Source organism: Enhydra lutris, unplaced genomic scaffold (assembly GCF_002288905.1).
Source record: "Enhydra lutris kenyoni isolate GAN:26980312 unplaced genomic scaffold, ASM228890v2 scaffoldscaffold1, whole genome shotgun sequence".
NCBI classification, from domain to species: Eukaryota; Metazoa; Chordata; class Mammalia; order Carnivora; family Mustelidae; genus Enhydra; species Enhydra lutris.
Genome location: NW_019154085.1, coordinates 59,321,305 through 59,332,303, shown reverse-complemented (window position 1 = coordinate 59,332,303; position 10,999 = coordinate 59,321,305).

Genomic DNA, 10,999 nt, shown 5'->3' with positions numbered 1-10,999 from the left:
ATTCACAGAATTCTACCCACTGCGCTCCCACAGTGTTTCTGTCCAGGCCTGGCGGAAAACAGGTGGCACATTCAAATGTGTATTTTGAAAACATGACCCGAAAGAAGCTTGACTTTTGGTCGACAGACAAAGACAGGCCACTGCTGAAGGAGCAGGAGATTGAATTCCTGACCTCGTGTTTATCCCTTCCTCTGATCTGCTGCCAGGGTCCTGTTGGCTGAACCCAACCAGAAGCCAAAGGGCAAAGAAGCCCACTAATCCAGTAGTCTGTACAGATCAGCCTCCCCAGGGAAAAGCAAGGTGGAGAAAGATGGAGGGAGGCTATGGGGTGAGAGGGAAACAAAACATACCCAAGCTCTTTATATGTGAATGACAGACATTCTATGGCAATCACCCGTTTTCACGAGTGCCTTCCTGTGGGACTCTGACCCTGCTGTCATTATCTCCATGATCTCTGCCCTTGGGAAAGGGTGTGGACAGAGGAGTCTCTCAGTAAGGGTTTATCGAATTAATGAATTGATAAGGCAATGACATAGCTGAGAACAGCAACAGTATAACTGGTACTCCTGAATGTTTTTCAATTTTTATTTTTAAATTCCTTCTCTACAGTTGTTTTATTTCTGTCTTTTGGAATACACCCTCCTCCTTTTTTTTTCTGTAATAGAGTTCTTGCATTTTTTTTTTCCTAAGCAAAGCAGCTATTTGTATTGTATTTTCGTTTATTTGAAACTTGTTACCGAGATTTTAGCTCTTCAAGCCAGTTAGGATTATATCTTATAATAAAGCTCATTTTAATCTGTTTTATTTGTGTGTATACGATTGTAGAGCAATTTAATTTATAAAAGAGGACACATTTATGGCACATGGTTTAAAATTTTCCCTTCAGTTTTGTACTGATTTCCTAAAATTCTTTACACTATTTGTATGGATCCTGTCAATCAAATTTTATTCTGTATAAGAGATTAATAGAGGAATGCTACATTATGAGCCTTCCAGTTTCCTTGAATGATTTTTAGTATTCTGTAACACTTTTTTGTAATTAAGATTTAAATACCCAATCCCTCAAGACTTGCCATACAGAGAGCTGTCAATCAAAGAATTGGCAGGCTGTACGAGCCGCATGATGAAGTCTTTATCCCTACTCTCTGATGCCTTCAAGACCAGCTTTTGCGAGCTGATCCTTCATTTCACATGTCTTAGAACTCACTCACACTTCTTACGCTTGGAAATGTAACACACAAAGTGACAACGTAATCCACAGCTAATAAGTTAGCAGCTATAAAAATGAACATTCACATAAACTTGCCAAGCATGGAGGATGGAGGTGTTACACCGTACTCTGTCTATATGTCTGCCAGGGCAATAGTACATATGCCTTTGGAGATGCTTCTAAGTTATGCAGAGAAGCCGACAATAATTCTTGAACTTTGTTGTCAGGATCCAGTTTCATTTAAGAGCCAAACCAACAGCATCAAAACACTTGGCCATGATCAGCCACAATCCAGGCGGTGAAGAACACGTGTAAGACTAGCCCTTGCGTTGCAAATTTTGGGGGGAATCAGGCTATCTCAGCTCACTTCGTTGTGTCCTAGTTCAGGGTCTATGCTTTCACTGAAAAAAAATAAGAGGAATGAAGGAGTTCTTGGATCTCTTTTCTGCATATCTTTTAACTTATTGCAGAATCAAGTAAAGTGAATAATTACTATTATTATTTAGAGAAAAATTTTGATCTCAAATTTATATCATTATTACCAAGTATAAATGTATAATTTCAATGTTTTAAAATCTATATTAGAAAAGTAAAATTTTAAGTTTACTCTATTACAATTAATACTTACAGTAATACATAATGAAATTTAACAGTGGCCTAAAATTTGAACCTCACACTGTAAAACCGTTTTCTGCCCATTGAAATCTAATTTTAAATTTAATTATCCTAGGGACCCCTGGGTGGCTCAGATGGTTAAGCATCTGCCTTTGGCTCAGGCCATAATCTCGGGGTACTGGGATCAAGTCCCTCATCAGGATCCCTGCTCAGTGGGGAGTCTGCTTCTCCCTCTCCTTCTGCCTGCCTCTCCCCCCGCTTGTGTGCTCTCTCTCTCTCTCTGACATATAAATAAATAAAATCTTTTTGAAAAATTTACTTCTCCTATTCAGTAAGATAGGGTATTTGATAAACAATGCTTCAAACATTTATAAATTCTTCATGTGTGCATCTGTTTTTAGTGTATTATGTTTATGAATATTGTTTTTAATAAATGAATAAACTCTCTTAATGTCTTCCTAGTATGATTTTTCTTTTAATTGTGTGAGCTTGTGGTCACATATGTGAGGGAACAGCACCTCGAGTCCACCAGAAAGGTGAGCAGTGATTTGTGTTAAGTGGGAACAGGGCTGCATGTCAGTAGAGAAAGGAGGCTAATGTTACCACAGGCCTGTTAGAGCATGTTTAATGGATCTTATTTTAGAACTTATAAGAACCCCATGAGGTAGACATCTTTTATCCTTATACTGATTCATATATTAAATCTCAAGACGGTTGGATAAATCACCTTAATTTACAGGACTGGGAAATTGAAAGCTGGGATATAAATCCAGATCTAATTAAAAGGTCTGTTCTTGGGGCGCCTGGGTGGCTCAGTGGGTTAAACCCTCTGCCTTCGGCTCAGGTCATGATCCCAGGGTCCTGGCATCAAGCCCTGCATTGGGCTCTCTGCTCAGCAGGGAGCTTGCTTCCTCCTCTCTCTCTGCCTGCCTCTCTGCCTGCTTGTGATCTCTGTCTGTCAAATAAATAAATAAAATCTTTAAAAAAATTTTTTTAAATAATTTAAAAAATAATTTAAAAAAAAAGCTCTGTTCTTTTTATTATCCGACATAGTTTTCCAACATATGAAAAGTAAAGCAGACTATAAGCTCTTCAAAGATAGGAGCTCTGCCCAAAGTGCCATTGTGCGTATGTCTGCCTGTCTCCTTGTCTCTCTGTATTCATTCATTCAACAAGCAGGTGTTCAGGGCCTACTGTGAGCCAGGCTCTGTGCTAGGCCCTGAGAATACAATGGTAAACAGGACAAACAAGAGGCCCTATCCTTGAGGAGCTAAAAAAACCAGGAAGGGCAGAGCAGAGAGATTACAGTCAACTTGTGTGATCAGAGCTATGGGGAGAGGAAGGTGGAGGTTCTCAGAGAATTCAGATTTTGGGGATCTGGGAACATGACTTGGAGGAAGCAGCCTCCAAGTGGAGACTTCACAAGCAAGCAGGGATCGTCTGGGTGCAGGAAACCAGGGATGCTGCTGGAGAGAGGTCCCAGAGGAGCATACTGAACAAGCAAAGTTCTGGAATGAAGAAAAGGGCCACACTGAGAAGGGGCAGGGTTGGCAGGCGGGTGGGGCGATGTTACAAAGGAATTTATAGACAATGTTCAAAGGATTGGAAACAATAGGATCACACTTGCATTTGAGGACAATCTCTCCGAGCAAAGTCTAGACACCCAACAGAGGGGTTGGGGGTGACGAGGGCGAGGAGCACCGAGGGACTAAGAGTTGGAGGAGGTGAAGCGTTGGGGGCTTGCGCTACTGAGTGGTGCTGGGGGCCGGGAAGTGGAAAGGCTGAGTCTGGAGACTGATGTGAGGGAGAAGAGCACACTCCAGACTGTCCACAAAGGTGTGTTCAGTTTCTCAAGAATACTGAGAGAGAGCCTGAAAACAATGGATAGAGGTCAAATCGCATCACACAGAACTCCATGAGAAATGGCTATAATTGAATGCTCCCTGTTAATGAAAATGGAGACATCTACGAAATATTATGTAGTCATAAAGAATGTGAGATGTTGACATTTGCAACAACACGGATGGACCTAGAGAATATAATGTTAAGTGAAAGAGGTCAATCAGATAAGAACAAATACCATATGATTTCACCCATATGTGGAATTTAAGAAACAAGACAACTGAACAAAAGGGGGAAAAGAGAGACAAAAAACCAGTCTCTTCAATGCAGAGAACAAACTAGTGGTTGCCAGAGGGGAGGTGGGTAAGGGAAAATAGATTAAGGAGATTAGGAGTACAGTTATCTTCATGAGCACTGAGAAATGTATAGAATTGTTGAATCATTATACTGCACACCTAAAACTGATATAACAGTGTATATAATTATACTTGCATTAAAAAAGTTAATTTTAAAAAGCAGAGACTTCTCATGAGCTCTAAAGTATAGCTATTCCCCGTTTGCTGGGGGAAGGGGGGTCGGGAGAGGGGGTGGGGTTACGGACATTGGGGAGGGTATGTGCTATGGTGAGTGCTGTGAAGTGTGTAAACCTGGCGATTCACAGACCTGTACCCCTGGGGATAAAAATACATTATATGTTTACTAAAATTTTTTTTTAAAAATTAAAAAAAATAAAATTAAAATTAAAAAAAAAGAAAGGAAATATTAAAGGTTATCACAAGAAAACAAAACAAAACAAAAATCTTGAACTGCAGCATTCAGAGGGAAAGTCTCTGGTAAAAAAGTACTCAAGCATTTGAAGGTATTTATCTCTTATAAGATTAGAGGTCTTCATCTAACTTCCTGGAATTGATAGGAAGAGAAGGAATTCTTTCCCTTCAGTCAAGATGCAATCATTCTATGATTTTGCATGTCCTTGCTTTCCATGGAAAAAGATTTGCTCCGTGATTGGTGAGCCTGTTAGTTTCCTCCTTAAGTTTATGTGGTTCAGTGCTGTCAGATACAACTTCTTTATCAAAACTGTCTATTAGATGCAAAAAGATGTAAATCTTTTTCCATGGAAAGCAAGGAAATGCAAAATCATAGAGCGATTGCAACTCGACTAAAGGGAAAGAATTCCTTCTTTCCTATTAAGACTGTCTATTAGATGCACACAAACTGAAAAAGAACATTAGATCTTTGGCATAATTTAGATTTTGAACTATTACCGTAAAAATACAAAGGGAGGGGGTTATGTTTGGACCTAAGTCAGAATTTTTTCAATGCCAAAATGTTTCATATATTTCTTGGAATTATGATTATAATGGTGAATTAAAATTTTTACTGATCACTTTTTATTAATTTTGTGTTAGCACTATTCATACAGAGTAGTTAAAAAATGTAAAGCATTTCTTGTTGAACTACATAGTCTTCAGTGAGATAAAGGAAGATTTCCTGCATCTCTTCAATACAACTAACCTCTGATTCAAAGAACACAATAAAGAGTCATTTCATAAAATGTTATTGACATTAGGATTGACAGCAAATTAATATATTTGTATAAATTATAAGACTGATATTTAATTACAGGGTACAAAATAAAATAGTGTCTTCTATCATTAAGTACTGGTTTATTATAACGTGGAACATGGTATTATGTTTCTGTTTTGCTAGTATATTTAAGACAATATTTGGACTTATCTTCTTAAATTTTTCTTAATAACACTATGTTACTATTTCAATATCAATTTTATATTTGACACAGTCTAGGATGTATTGTTTTATGGATAAAGCTTAGACATATTGGGTTGTACTATATTAAATCGTCATACTGTAGATCACAAACAGTCAAGGATCAGCAATGCCACATGGCTCAAATCTAACCTTTACATACCTGTTTTCTTATCTCTTTGCATCATCGGGAAGGATCAGCAATGGTTGCCCAATCATTAAGTGAATGCCTAAGAGAAATAACATCCATATAGCATATATTGCATTAACTCTAGTTAAAAGTACTTCCCCCGTACACAAGCATTAACTTCCTAAATGGGGGTCTGCATAGAAAAGAGGTCCAGAAAACTGATCTTAACGTGTGTGTGAGTTAAGTTCATAATTCCCACTAAAATAATAAGAGTCGTTTGTTTTTTCAGTAAATTCTGTGTTTGATTAAAACTTCAAAGGGAAGTTGCTAAACGAACGACCTACTTACTAAGCATCGCCTTTCAAAACAACAGGGAGGATAGTCACCGAGAACTGTCTACCAGCAATGCTTTCAATAGAGTATAGGAAAAAAACAGAGGCTCTTCTCGGGAAAACAGGAAGATCCATGGACTTTAATTGGAAAACCTGGTTTGCCTGGGCGGTTTTATTTCACTCCCCTCACAAGTGAGAATGCCTTGGTCACTCCTCTTTCAAAGCAGCTGTCTGGCCAAGAGAGGACGGCAGGACATTGGGGGCAGAGATGCAGACACCGTGCATTCTTGACCCTCTGAGATCTGGCAAGGAGCGGACAGCTGTCAGGTGGAGGTCTCCGTAGGGCCGAGGACTGTCATGGTTTGCACCAGAACTAGCATGTCAGGAGTTGCACAAAATCATTGGGTAGAAAGAAACTCTTGCCACTTATACTTTTTATGAATTGTATCTAAAATTCTACACATATTGAGCAATCTAAGTATCTTGAATTTTTGCATGGGTTTTGTCCCTATGTACAGTCTTAGTTCCTGAGAACCCTGAGAAAGAAATAGAAAGGTTATAAATAGCATTTCAAAGATCTCTTCCCTGCCTGTAAAGTGCGTGCATTCTTGGGCAGAAAAGATGAACCTGCGAGAAAGAACGAGAGATTACATCTCTGTGCACCTGTTGGCCTCCTGCCCCAGGGCATTCATCCCCACAACACACTTAGGTAGCACCTCCCTTCCAAGCCCCAGCACCGCCTGCAGGACAAACTGCCGAATAGGACACTCCTCGCAGTCCCTCCTAGCCAGTGACTCCCGCTGGCAAACCAATCCAGTCCCTTCTTTCTAATCATCAGCTCCTCTGACTTTGGGATCTACTTTAACCTTTGTCATGGCAGGGCAATTCCCCAGAATCCTAGAGGGAAAATTAAAATAATACTAGTGAAAAACAATTTTCTTAAGATTTATTTATTGGTTAGAGAGAGAGCACAAGCAGAGGAAGCAGCAGGCAGGCTGGGGGAGAAGCCGGCTCCCTGCTGAGCAAGGAGCAGGATCCTGGACTTGATCCCAGGATGCTGGGATCATAGGCTGAGCTGAAGGCAGACACTTAACCGACTGAGCAACCCAGGTATTCTGTGAAGAATAATTTTAATGACAACTCCACTCTCATTTGTGGAGACTACCATGAGCTTTTTGGAAATGTTTTACTTATTCCCCCTACCTCTTTAACCCTTAAATACTGCTTGTAAAGTATTGCTCCAAAAAGACAATGAGGCTGAGCCTGAGTGGGCAACCCGCCCATACTCTCTCTACTGTACCAATGTGTGTGTCTGTCCAGTGTTAGCAACCATATAACCCAGCGACTGGAACAAAGAACGTTTGTTCGCATGACCACAAATTTCTGACCTGCCCCCATCCTCCACCCTACCCAAAGCTTCCAAAGTTTCTAGAGAAATTCTGCAATGCATTGTAAAAATCTATCGGGATTTAAATCTAAGGGAAAAGAAAATTGCCAAATAGACTACTACCCGGAAAACACCATCATTACTCGTGGACCCCCTTCCCTTCTTCCTAGGTCACGTGCCACTCAAGGATATTCTTTAATAAGGGTTGGCTGAAGCCCAGGCTGTCTTTCCCCTAGAAAAGTAGTCCTCTCCCCTCTGTCTCAGCTCCTCAAAGGGCAGCTTAAGATTATTGCATGTGCATTCCTTTCTTCCTGCAAACATCTGTTCAACATCCTTCAGACTGGAACCTGTTCACACATGGACCTTCAGGGCACCAGAAGACTGACCCACAGCTTTTTCCTCTCACAACTATTTTTAACCTTGTAGATTGTATTTTTCAACCTTTCAGTCATTTTCATGTCTCTGCTTATTCTCCTCATTTCTCCATGTTGTGTAATATTCCTTTGAGTTCTCTTTTTCCAAGGAACGCGAAGAACTCGATGATTCAGCCCTCTGCCCACATATCCGCTTGAGGCAGGAGGCTCTCCTCCCTGCTTATCTGAGCTACAGAATCGTTTGGCTCCAGGGCAGCTCTGTTTTTCCAGCTGTCAAGCAGCAGCTGACCAGATTTTTTTTATACACACTGAAAACTGACATGCAGCAAAGTGTGTTATGGAGTGGTACGGTGGATGCAGGGTCTCAAAAAAGCACAGAGACAAAATAGCATCTTAGAACTCAGAGTGGCAATGAACCTACGCAGAAAGACAAGCTTGACAATTTCATTATGTGCCAGGTACCAGGCCAGCTGCTGGAAATAAACAGAATAAAACCCAGTCCCTGGCCCTTCAGAAGGGAGGGACAAAAATGAATTAGCATTTATTCATTCAGTGAGTCTGTAAACACATTATGAGCTGCTATTACGTGCCAGAATTTATTCTAGGCCCTGAGAGTATATCAGTGAACAACATAGACAAAATCCTTGGAGATCACTGGATACAAAAATGCATAGTAGATAATTATGTGGATTGGAGTTAGACCTCTTGGGTGCAAATGCTGGCTGTGTGATACTGAGAGGAATGTTTGCCTCTCTGTGTGTCACCTGTAAAGTAGAGGTGGTCACAGTCCCTACTGCATAGGGTTGTTGGGAAGATTACATGAGCTAATACAAGTAAAGAACTTGGAAGAATCTCCAGTACATAACATGGGATCTGTAGCCTTAGCTGTTATTACATTACAAAATGCGAAAATTAATAAAAAAGAAGTCTTATTTATTTTTTCTTTTTAAAATTTAATTTAATTTTATTTTTTTCGGTGTTCCAAAATTCATTGTTTATGCACCACACCCAGTGCTCCATGCAATATGTGCCCTCCTTAATACCTACCACCAGGCTCACCCAACCCCCCACTTCCCTCCCCTCCAAAACCCTCAGATTGTTTCTCAGAGTCCACAGTCTCCCACGGTTTGTCTCCCCCTCCAATTTCCCCCAACTCACTTCTCCTTTCCATCTCCCAATGTTCTCCATGTTATTCTTATGCTCCACAAGTAAGTGAAACCATATGATAACTGACTATTTCTGCTTGACTTATTTTACTCAGCATAATCTCCTCCAGTCCCATCCATGCTGATACCAAAGTTGGGTATTCATCCTTTCTGATGGAGGCATAACACTCCATTGCATATGTGGACCATATCTTCTTTATTCATTCGTCTGTTCAGGGGCACCTTGGCTCTTTCCACAGTTTGGTGACTGTGGCCATTGCTGCTATGAACATTGGGTACACATGGCCCTTCTTTTCACTACATCTGTATCTTTGGAGTAAATACCCAGTAGTGCAATTACAGGGTCACAGGGTAGCTCTATTTGTAACTTCTTAGCATAATAATAGGAATCTCCTCTTAGGAAGTGTTATTAAGATTGGAGTGGGAAGACTGGCAGGAGGAGCTTCCACTAGCAGCATTCCTCATCACTGGCAGATGGAAGAGGAAGAGAGGTACCCTGCACTTACAGGGACACTACTTCACTATCCCAGCAAGAGGAAGAAAGTCTCCCACCACGCCCTCAACAGCCCAACCAATGAGAGACTGTTACAACTCAGCCAATAGAGGGCCACTATACTTCCAACTCCCGGTTTACTCCAATAGATTTTTTTGTTTGTTCATTAAACCCCCTCACAACATTCCCCTTTCCTCTATAAAACAGTGTTTGTCTCCTTTGTTCTGAAGACTTGCCTATGGTTTTGCCATAGCTAGTGTGTCTCCAACGGCAATTCTCTGCTATTCCCAAAGAAACCCATTTTTGCTGGTGATGTAACCAACAGGGTTTTGTATTTTTTTTTCTTAAGTTTAACAATAATTGCATTACAGAGTAAATGCATTTCATTAAAAGAAGTGAGGCATGAGGCTTTCTAGGAGCACAGACGCAAAGCCCCTCACCTGGCAGGATGGTGGACAGAGCTTCTCAGAGGAGCTTGACACCACAGTCCAGAAGGTTGAGTAGGATTTAGACTGAAAAAAATGTGGAATGGAGTACTGGGCGGAGGAAGCATCATGTCTGAAGATCTGGAAGGAAAGCAGAGAGCAGAAATGCTTAGAAGTGCCCCTAACTTAGCGTAGGTGGGGGAGGTGGGGAGAAGTGGTAAGAAGGAGGGTTAAGCAGAGATCAGACCGTATAAAGGAACTCTCAGCAGGAGAAGCCATTAACTGTAGATGGGAAGGTTTACAGAGGCTGCACTGGAGTGAAAGTGCAAGAGGAGAAGCCAGTCAGTGACTAGGATGGGAAGAGAAGGCCTGAGCTCACGTGAAGGTCTGGAGCTTAGCGGGGTGTGGACAAATAACAGAGATATTAAAGAGGCTGATGTGTAAGGTCAGGAATGAGCAGACATCAGGGAGGACTCCTAGGTTTCTGGCTTGGGCAATGTGGCAGGAGATACTTCTCCCTGAGATGGGGCGTGATGGACAAGGATCGAGCTCGGCATATGGGGGACCGTTGGGGTGTGAGTATGGGTGATGCTAGCAATAATGAATGATTAGTTTACTGCTGGCTACATTTTCTCTGATAGGCTCCTGAGTGACCCAGGCTGGGACATCCAAGAGCTCAGGACCCAGCAGGCAGATCCCAACTGAAGATATATGTGCAGCAATCGTCAACATGGAAAGCTTCTGAGAGTAGCTGAAATTACTCATTTATTATCTCATTAATTCTCCACAACTCTGTGAAGTAGGTTAAAAAAAAAGACCCACGGGCATATAATAATTAGATGACAGACCCAGGCTTGTCTGACTTTCAAATCTTCACTCTTTCCTCTTCTTCACTCTGCCTTCTGGGTGGTATGTCGAGTGCCGGGAAGAAGGAGTTGTTTCTGTGTTCTCCTTCTGTTCTGCGTCTGTATCATTTCGATATAGTAAAGGCAGTGACAGAGGTATACACAGGGTTTATGTGCCACCAATTTTGAGATTCCGGAAGGACTCTGGCCTCAAAAGTCTTGTTAAAAGTGTAGGTCCAATCAGGTCTGTTCATCAGAATAAATGGAGTTTGAGAGTGGAGAGAGGGGTGGAGAGGTGGGGCCTTTGCCTGAGAGAACTCACTTGGAGGAAGATTACGCAAGGGGATACTTGGCACAGAAGGGACAATGAGAAGAGAAGATAGCAAGCCCCGGGAGAATGGGGGGATGGGAGG